The following is a 10570-nucleotide window of genomic DNA, read 5'->3' as shown; positions in this document are numbered from 1 at the left end:
TACACAACACACAGCACATAAGAAACATCGAACCATAAGCCATACAACTTCAAGCTGACGTCTCCCATCTTCGGGATGAACTAACAAGGAGGAATTCAGCATTTTAGATTAAATATTTTAACATTTAGCGTTTTAACTTAAAACACTTTCGGATGAAAAGTGAGAACTTGATAGTGTACTCAACTATCTTAGTAAGTTTTGTGCTTTTACACGTCAGCATATTGTAGCAGCGTCTACACGACAAACATAACTGTGAACATCATAAACAACGACAGTGTTTCCATAGTTATAGCAAGTGCCTCTGATGATGGTTGTATCAAACTGAAACATGTAAGGCAGAAGTGATATTAAAAAAGTGACCTACAAATTGTTACACTCGACGGACTCTCTACTAACTCTGTAAATGCACACGATTTTGGTGGGATAACCTATTGAGATACAGCCACTTGGAAACCGAAGGCAGTGGAAGGATAATATTGAGATGAATCTCAGGAAAATAGATTGTGAGGGTGGTAGTTAGATTTAACCAACCCAGGGGTGTGCTGATTGGCAGACTTCAGCACAGTGTTGAATCTTCCGCTACAAGACATTAAGGATCCAGGATAGCATAGTCAGTATAGTGACTGGCTATGGCCTGGATGACCAAGAGGTCAGAGTTCAAATCTGGTGGGATCAAGAATTTTTTTTTCTGCATGTCATCCAGACTGGCTCTGAGGCCCACCCAACCTCCTCTCCAGTGGGTACTAGGGGGGCTCTTTCCCCAGGGGTAAAGCGGCCAGGGTGTGAAGCTGACCACGCACCCCCAACTAGTGCTGAGGTCAAGAAAGTGTGCATCTATACATTCACTTGCTTATATGTCTTCATGGTGTAGTGCTTAATTAGTCAAGCATAGGGATAGCTTGACCTTTTACCTTACCAGGCAGTAAAGTAGCTAATCCTGAAATGATGTTTTTTAACAATTGCATCATCTTAATCTCTGTTTCTTCTGTTTGTGTCTGTGAGTCAGTTTGATTGATCATAATATAGTCCTGTGTTTGGTGGTAGGTACAACAATTTATTTATTTTTAGTTAATTGGACGGTGCTGTCACCTCAGCCTATACAGCAGGGAATGACTGATGATATTGAACAGTGAAGTGAAAAGGATTTGTAAGTAAGCAATCATGGTTTAAATTGATGTATTATTCCCAGCATTTGCCTGGGGGAATTGAGGAAAATCATGAAAAGTCTTCCAGGATTTGAACTAAACACCTGTTGAATACAGGTCAGAAGCATTTCTTCTTGAGCCAACTTCATTTGAATGGCACAAAGAAACTAATTTGATAGTACTGAATATTTGTGCAATTTTTCCATGTGTGTATGTGGATTTTCATAGTACTGGTGGTGATAAGGCAGTTGGCGGAATGAAACCGTGGAAAAATCCTGGTGTTCCAAGCATTTGCATTTCTTTATTTTATGTGAAGAACGAGCAGAATATGCAGAACAGTAAATCTGGTCAGTCTCAAATATGAAACCTTTGATATGAAAGTCACAGATCATTGATCATAAACATTTATTTCCTAGGGTATCACTGAAAGTATGAATTTATAAAAGTATGCCACAGTGACCTCTATAAAATTGCACTTTTACTACAGTCCATCAAAATGAAGAAGTAGCTTGAAGAAAAGGTTTTACAGGTTGACATACAGCCTTCATTGTATACTCCCCTCGGAACTAAACTAAAAATAAACTCTGTGGTCTTAGTCCGCAAGAAAACTATACCGACTGAGAGACTGCTGCTTGTCAATGAAATTAGTGCCAACTTTTGTGGATAGAGGGTGTCACGTGGTCAGCGTAACAGTTCCCATGGCCTTTAATCTCAGTTTTCTAGACTGTAGCCGCTACTTCCTTGAAATAGCTCCTCAGTTATCCTCACAAGACTGAGTGGACCCCATTCCAGACCCACTACTTCTCAGAAAATCTGATAACGCTGGGAATCGAACCTGGGACCTCTGCGTCCGTAGCCAGGAACTCTGACCACAGAGGTGGTCACTCTCCTCGGAAGCATCATGAATATCATGCATTGTTCCAAACTGTTGGAAGTACCAGTTTTATAAAGCTTCTGTGTGAGCAGGCATAATAGCTTAGTAGGTCATCCATTATAGAAGACCCTACTGTTATCAGGATTGTCAGCCTCTTAACATAACTTTCAACAAGAAGGTAGTGCCAGAAGGCAGTATGGTCAGTGAGGTGGTTTGTCAGGTCAGGCCATTATTTATGATTTGAAGTTCTCACAACAGTGGTTGTAAACAGTTCTATCTTCTGGGATATAACACTATACAGTCAGTGGAAAATCAGCCAATGTTTTGGGGTTACATATTGCTCAACTCTTTAACCCTGAAGATGAAGGCGAAATATTCCTCCAAAGTGGTTGACTTTCAGTGGACTGTAGGGTGTTATACTGTAGATGATAGAACTCTTCTTTGGTTATTATCAGCATGAAGTAAATAAGTATTAAAAACACACCCTTGAGGTTCTGAAGTAGTATGTGGAATAAAGGTTACTTCCCCCCTTTCTTGTATTATAAGAAAGAGATCATAAAAAATTAATATCATTTTAGTCAGGATTCATTTTGTTTCTTTTTAATCCTTGCTAGTAACGTTCTTGTTTATAGGTAATATAGGTCCTTTGCTTTTCCAAACAATCAGNGATGGAGGCGATACGTTCCTCCGAAACGTCGGTTAACACCACATATACACGGTGCCAAATCCCAGAAGACTGCTTTCTTCACAATCAGACAACTCCTTAAGGCTAGTTGAATGGCTGCTTATGTTTCTGTTGCTAAGTCCTCATATTCTTCTGTTTTTATTATGTTCTGCTAATCAAACTATGTAAGGTGGTTACAGCATTATTACTCCATTCCATATAGTTTTTCTCCGAGCACTGCTAAATATTTTAAGTGCAAGCTACATAACTGATTCTAAGCAATTTTGTTGTACTACTGTGTGAAGTGCCCGTTGAGAACTTGGTGTAGAAAGGTTTCTTTTTACAGCCCCTGCGTATGTACGCAATCAGGGTCAAAGAGTTTAACATAAATTAATACGATACACCTCTGTCTGGTACTAAGGATAATATGAGGATACAGCTTTCCATTCCCCAATATATGTGTTTTTATGGAATGTTGTATAATTGAGCACGGGACAAGCTTACCTTAATATGGTAAGAAGATTCTGTTAGGAACTGCTTACAGAAAGGGTCTTTTGCAAAGTCCATATGTGTGTGTACCCATTTTAAATCAGAGATTTTAATATAACATATATATATACAGTATTTAAACTGTGATTTTCTGGGTTACAATATCATGTAATATCCTCCATAAATTTTACTGCACATTCCTGTAAGATTTTGTTAACTACTAGACTCACCTCCAACTAGTGCCTAGGTCAAGAAAACGTGGGTCTATACATACTGCATGATGTCACCTGGAGGACCATAGTCTAAAGTTTGACCACTGAAAACCTCAAACCTCATCTGTGTTTCTGTCATAACAGATTTCTCATGCACACTTCTTTTCTTTACTTATGTGCATTCTCATTAGGTGAATTATAATGTGTACAGTAAAGTAAAAAAAAAAGTAAAGATATCCCTGTAACAGGCCATGGAGGCCTATAGGGTTGTGAGACGTTGATGCTCCCACATTTTCTAGACAATCGGCTCACAGATGGCAGCGAGGTTGTCAGCCTTATGCGCCAGCCGTCCTATACTCCCAGGAATATTCCTGGTACTCATTTCTGTTAGAGGCTGAGTCAGCCTCAGGGCCATAATGTGGCTGGAAGGATTAGGTAAATTGAAAAAATCCACCTCATAGGGATTCAATCTCGCGACCTTCCAGCTTGTAGCATCATGCCTCAACCAACTACACCACCGCATACCCAATAATTTGTAGTTTTAATTTTTATTCGTGACACTAAAAAACTGAAAGATTTTTGTAGACTAATGGTGACTAGTAATGTCATAAAAAGTTTGTATGTAAGAATTTTGCTTTAGAAAAAACTTGAATATAAATTTTTCAGTTTATCATTAATGTGAACTTCCAATTTATTAGTGAATTTAAGTAGAATATAAATATATATGCATTTTTTCGTTTGTTTCCTCCAGTACACATACTAAAATTAATTACGTATTTAATAAGTGGACAGAGTGAACTGCATGAAGTTTGTTTGAGAAGTGTTGAGTGGTTGTTTTTTCTAAATTGTAGGATGCAGGAATAATATAAGAAGAAGAAGAGTTGGGTGCTAGAGTGACTTCACCATGACAACTGCACCCCTAGCCACAACTTGGTTTTAGGAAGTGGAAACTAGAAGATAATTTCCTTCTTCTGAGGAGGGGAATTTTCACTTGTTCAGTGATATTACAACGTGAAATTGCCATTATGACATCCTCATTACCAGTTCCTGAAACCACTATTCAGAGTACACAGACTACGCTATCGTATGCGTATATTGCAGCTACGTGTGAGGGTTCCTCCCAAATTGTTCCTCAGGCATTGCTTCATAAAGATGGGCACCCCGTGATAAAGGAAGAGCATAGTGACACTGCCACAGGGAGAATTTCTCCTAAAAAGGATAATCTTATCAAGAAACCGTACCAGTGTACCATATGCAGTAAAGGCTTCACAACAAAATCATATTTCACCCAACATGTTGCTGTGCACAGGGAAGGGAAAACACATTGCCCAGTATGCAATAAATCATTTAATGTCAAGTGGTATGTAAGGGACCACATGAGATTACATACTGGAGAGAAGCCCTACGAATGTTTATTGTGTGGGAAAAGTTTCAGTTTTAAATCCCACCTTGATTGGCACAAGTCAAAGCACTCCGATTAAAATTTTGTTACCTTGTGTATTAAATGTTATGTGCAGAACTGCTGAATAGCAAGTGATCAGGAATGAAGTGAAGACAATGTAATTCATTTTAAAGGTCTTAAACATTATGAGTTGACTCCCAGGAACAATGGTGCTCATATTTATATTGAATAATACTGCTCGCCGATTCTGTTTTATTTTATTTTATTGCGTTTATAATATGTCGGGTAATGTATGTGTTAACCATTTTAGTGTTAGCCAGTTCAATTAAGGTTGGCAAATCTGATTTAAGTTATGCAGAACTTCCATTTAATGTGAAGGTTAAGAATACATGGAGATATGACTTACTCTCCCACATGTTCATGGCCTTGTACTAGATTAAGTACAGGGACAAATTACCTTCAGAAGTGTTCAAGATATGATGTTCTATCTAGAATTTTGTAAATATATATGACTGAGATTTATTCTGAAATATTCATCCCTTAAGCTTTACTGGCATAATTAATATACAAGTTATGTAGATTCTATTAGAATAAAAACTGTTAGTGTATCAGACAGTACTTTTAAATTTTTAATTTTCAGTCTACATGAGGTAAAAAGAATGAAAGTCCTTCCTTTGACGCTTTACAATAGTTCCACATACAGATGTTTTTAGTGCTGAAAAGGCATGTCACATAAATTTGCCCCGTTCAGTTATAGAGCATAGTTAACTAAAATGCAGCCATTTTTTTATTATTTACTACTTACAAAAAGTACTTCAAATGTTGTTACTGTGCTGTTTGAAAACAACGGTTCCATAAATCTTATTATTTTTAGTACATCAGGAGGCTGACAGGATGCTTTCCGTTTTCATTCCTTACAACTAATTGTTTCCATGATGAATACTGCTTTGTAATGATACTGCTAAATATTTGCCTATGGCAGAAGTATTTAATAGAAAACAAATGCATATGTACAGTTGTTTACACTTTGACATGAAGTGGGAAAGAAAATTAAATTAAAGGAGCATTAAATGATACAGAATATTGTATCAAATACTGCTTCCAAAGTCAACACAAAAACTGCCAGCATACTCTGTCTTCAAAACTACTGAGTCATATGACTGTGACATGACTGAAAAATTGTCTGCGCCTAGGTAACGGCTTGATAAAAAGGCGGACCATCGTTAGGCAACAGTCTGCTTACATGTCACACAACAATAGTGAAGATATTGGTAGTGGCGACTAACAATGCAACTCCTTTGCGTCTGTGCTCCTGTTGTTGCTGGCAGACTACCAGCTTACAAATCTCTCAAATGCAACTCACGACCTCCTAGCCACAACTGAACTGAATGTCAGTCAGTCGGTTAAATTACTGCTGGTCCTCACCAGCACAGTCATTCTTGGTTCCAAGTCCCAAGGATCTCATGACCATAATTTTTTCAGAGTCAGAGTTAACTTTGTGACTCGCAGTTTACTGCCAATCAGTTGATCTTGGCACCAAGGTCGTTGAGGCTCACAATCAGGGATTTTTTTCTCGCCAACTGAACACTTGTAGTCATAGACCTTATGTACAAGGGTCGTACTGAAAGTCGTGAGCAACAATTTTTTGTAAAGTAATATGCTTTATTATTGACAAACCAAATAACCACCTCAATCTATAGACATTTCTTTATTTTTCCACATAATCGCCACTTCTTTGTTCACATTTCTCCCAGCGTTATGGGAGTTTGAAAATTCCCCTTCTGTAAAATTCCGTTCCAGCCATCCAAAGACACTGACACACTGCTTTCTGAATTTCCTCCCTTGTCTCAAAACGTTTTCCATGCAGCTGGTCCTTCACAAATCTGAAAAGATGGTAGTCAGAGGGTGCCAGATCAGGGCTATAGGAGGGGTGTGGAAGAACTTCCCAACCCATCTTTGCAATTGCTTCCAATGTGGTCTTTGGTAAATAACCGCGGGACCCAATAAGCACAAACTTTCCTATAGCCCAAGCTTTCAATCATCTCCTGTACTGCACTGTGTCCCATTCCAAGTTTTCGGGCTATTGTGTCCACAGTCGCATGCCTGTCATCTCGAATGATCTCGTCCACTTTTTCCTTGTTGCATTCAGTTGAGGCTGTTCGAAGCTCATCTTCAGTGCTGGTGTTCCCATCTTTAAAATGTTTCACCCATCTTCGAACACTGCTCGCACCCATGCACACACTTCCATAAGCACGCTGAAGTCTCTGGTGAATTTCTGCAGCAGGGATTTCCTCTTTCACAAGAAATTTGATGACAGCACGCTGGCGAAACACCATATCATTGTCAGCCATTTTGTTAGGAGTGATACTGGTCACATGATGCAAGCTATTGACATCACAAGACCCTCAAGGTTAACACAACAGCTGGTTCCACCTACCACCATACTCTCTTTCGTCTGCTGTTCCCAGGTTGCATGCAAAAAAAAAAGTTGCTCATGACTTTCGGTACAACCTACATAACATATTCTCTGATGAGAAGATGGGTTTGTCTCTTAAGAAGAGGCTTTGCCTTTGTCAAGTGTACATATCACACATATGGCATAGGTCTGTATGATTATGGGGGTATGACTTTTCTTCCCAGGAAGCGGTCATTCCGATAAAAGTGATACTTTGAGTTGTGTCTCTGAGAGCAGAGCCACATGTGTATGTGAATCTTGCAGCTGTTTACTGAGCTCATAGAACTGCCTCCAAATGCCATTTACATTAAATGCCATGACTACCATTTTTGTAGTGACCATTAATTTGTCTTTTTCTGACACAACTTCAGTCATGACACATCTGTCATGATGTGTTGCACTACAGTGGCGACTTAGAACAAGTCACAGTTGAACTAGGAACCTGTACTGACAGACCTGTTCCCCGAATTTCCTGTTGTGGCAGATGCTCCTGCACTGGGGTGGAGCCACAACTTTCTGCCATATATCTGTGGTGCCTGTGTGACCACAACTTGCCCCTAGGCTCTTGTTATATAACCTCGGCATGAACCGCGGAGAAAACATTTCCAACAACTCGTCTATTGTTGCATGTATATCCATTGCCATGAACAAGTGTTTATTGAGCCATTGCCAAGCAACAGCTGCCTCTTCTAGCTTTCATGTCACAATACTTTGTACTTTTATTTATGTCATACCGACCTAAAGGATCACCAAGTTTGATTCAGCAGTCACAGACTTTTGGCAAAATTTGTTGCTTTGGCACGAAATACTTGAATATTCAACAATTGTTAATTTGTATCTGAGTATTTCTAATAAGTACCTGTCAGTTTTAATTTAAATTTTCATATACATCAGTATTAAAATCTATTTAACAAGACAGGAATTTGAATGGTACTGAAATAACTTATGTAGTGGATTCATTTTAGAAACTGCCCAAATACAGTGCGGAGAGATTTATTAGCTATGTATAAACATAAATAAAAATAAACTTGAAAATTACCTCTGAAAACATGTTAATATGAAGCAAGCAGCCTTCTGGGATGTGGCGCCATGTAGATATTGTGTTAACCGACATTTCAGAGAACGTATTGTCTCCATCTTCAGGGTAGAAGAAAGAAGAAAAATAAACAAAAGTCTATTTGCACCTGCTCACGCTGATTCTTCGCTTGCTGCGGATTTTCTTCTTTTTTCTTCTACCCTGAAGATGGAGGCGATACTTTCCTCCGAAACGTCGGTTAACAATATCTACACAGCGCCACATCCCAGAAGACTGCTTCATAGTGACTGCTGTGAAAACCTCAATGTTAATATGAAGATATGTAACTTGTGTAATAAACACCTCAATTATACCGGGTGGTCCAAAGGTCTCCAGACATAAGGAAAATTAACATTTTTTTAACTAAATCTGTTTATTCACAAAATATATGTCTTACTCAGTATGGTTGCCATTACTTTCAAAACACCCATGATTGCGATTTTCCCATTTTTGGTGAACTCGCATTAATACATCTGGTGTTTTGCATAAAATTGCATTTCGAATGTGTTCATTTATGTGATTAGTGTTTCCTGGTACACCATGGCTTTCAAATATCCCCACAGATAAATATCAAGTTGGCTGAGGTCTGGGAACCTCAGAGGCCACTCCAGGATCCCAGAAACTGCTGCCCAACTATCACGGTTTGCAGATACCATAATGGGGTGGTACTCCATCTTTCTGGCAATTCTCCATCCTCATATAGCAGGGATGGCATGATTGCGTCTTGCAGAATGTTCAGACATATTTCAGCATTAGGATTTGTGTCAAAGAAAACAGGTCCAACAATTCTGTTTCCCCAAATCCTGCACCACACCATCAGTTTTCCAGCACTCTGCATCTTTGACTGCATCATCCAGTGCAGGTCAGAATCACTCCAATAAGGTACAGTTTGGTGATTAACTTCTCCATTATTGAAAAACTTGGTTTCAACAATAAAGAAGATTGTAGATGGGAAGTTTGGTCACCGTCCAATTGGGTTACTACCCACTCACAAAATTCCCTCCATCTATCTGGGTTGTCTTCACTAAGATGCAGCAACAGTTGCATTCTGTATAGATGTCATTTGTGACTTTTCAAAATGTGTGTGATACTCACTCAATTGCCACTGCTTTCTGCAGCTAACCTTTGTGTGATTTTCTAGGGGACTCCTTGCAAATGCACCCAGCACCATGTCAGTTGTACCTTCATCAGTTGATGTACATGGAAAACTACTTCTCAGTTGCTCTGTAACACTTCCAGTCTTCTTAAACTTCTCAGTAAGTTTGGCAATAGTGTTGTGTGTGTAATGTTCTTGCCATGTTTCCTCTTAAAATCCAATGCAAACTTGGGACAGCCTTCTGACCCGGCCATCAGAATGATTTCTGTATGTTGTTGTTCTTCCTCTGCTGCTGCTGCTGCTGCTGCTTTGAGAATAGGGAATCCGTGAAATGCTTCATTTCACCTAAGTTTCTTAATCTAAGACAGACAGTAGGACTCTTTGGATGGGGGGATCAGCCCTTTGCAAGGCCGCTACCTAGAACAAACAGACATCCATGCCTTCAGTAGGATTCGAACCCACAATCGCAGTGTCAGAGCAGGCAAAGACATTTCAAGCCTCAGACCATGGCCACTGTGATCGGTGTTGTTTTACATTTTGTTAAAAAGTGTTTAATTTTCCGTATGTATGGAGACTTTTGGACCATCCTGTAGAAACAACAGAAGAATGTTGCATTACAATGTAAATTATGTTATGGTTTTAAATATTTAGATTTTTAGATACTTAGTTATACCAGTAAACATAAAAATAAGAAATGTTCATCATTAAGTAATATCTTATGTTTTTTTTATCCACCCCTCTCCCAGCCTGTTTTGCAGACCATTTGTTTTAAACAGTTATATGTAATTTTCCCATTATTTGGTTGCATAAATATTATTTTTCCTTCTGAATGAAGATAATACTATTGCACCACAATAGTTATTCTTGGATACCACTTTGCAAGTGCATTTATACAGATGTCCAGCGATGTATTGGCCTGTCTTCAGGGGCACATTCTATAATCATTTGGAGCCAAAAATGTATAAAACTATAGATCGATTCGACACAATTATGAAGTTAAGCTACCGGTCTAGAATAGCACAGAATAAAACATCTCATTTCATCTCACCCTTACTGATGTTTTACACGCTTACAACAACTAAGTTTCACATGCTCTAAATGCCCCATTTCGTTTCTGATACTAATGGTGGCTTCGTCTATGACCTTCACTAACTTATG

At 38.8% G+C, this 10570-nt stretch overlaps 1 long non-coding RNA gene across 1 annotated transcript in view; it reads left to right on the top strand.

The window, feature by feature from the left end:
- The window catches only part of LOC111872071, a 7712-nt gene extending 2308 nt beyond the window's left edge, over window positions 1-5404 (top strand). The window contains exons 2-3 of the long non-coding RNA XR_002844166.2: window positions 1069-1147; window positions 4236-5404. This is a non-coding gene — a long non-coding RNA (uncharacterized LOC111872071). The remainder of the gene's footprint in view (window positions 1-1068; window positions 1148-4235) is intronic.
- The last annotated feature ends 5166 nt before the right edge of the window (window positions 5405-10570 follow it).

Source organism: Cryptotermes secundus, unplaced genomic scaffold, assembly GCF_002891405.2.
Source record: "Cryptotermes secundus unplaced genomic scaffold, Csec_1.0 scaffold162, whole genome shotgun sequence".
Taxonomy (NCBI): domain Eukaryota; kingdom Metazoa; phylum Arthropoda; class Insecta; order Blattodea; family Kalotermitidae; genus Cryptotermes; species Cryptotermes secundus.
Note: the sequence above shows the minus strand (reverse complement) of the source record. Positions and strands in the feature narration are given on the sequence as shown.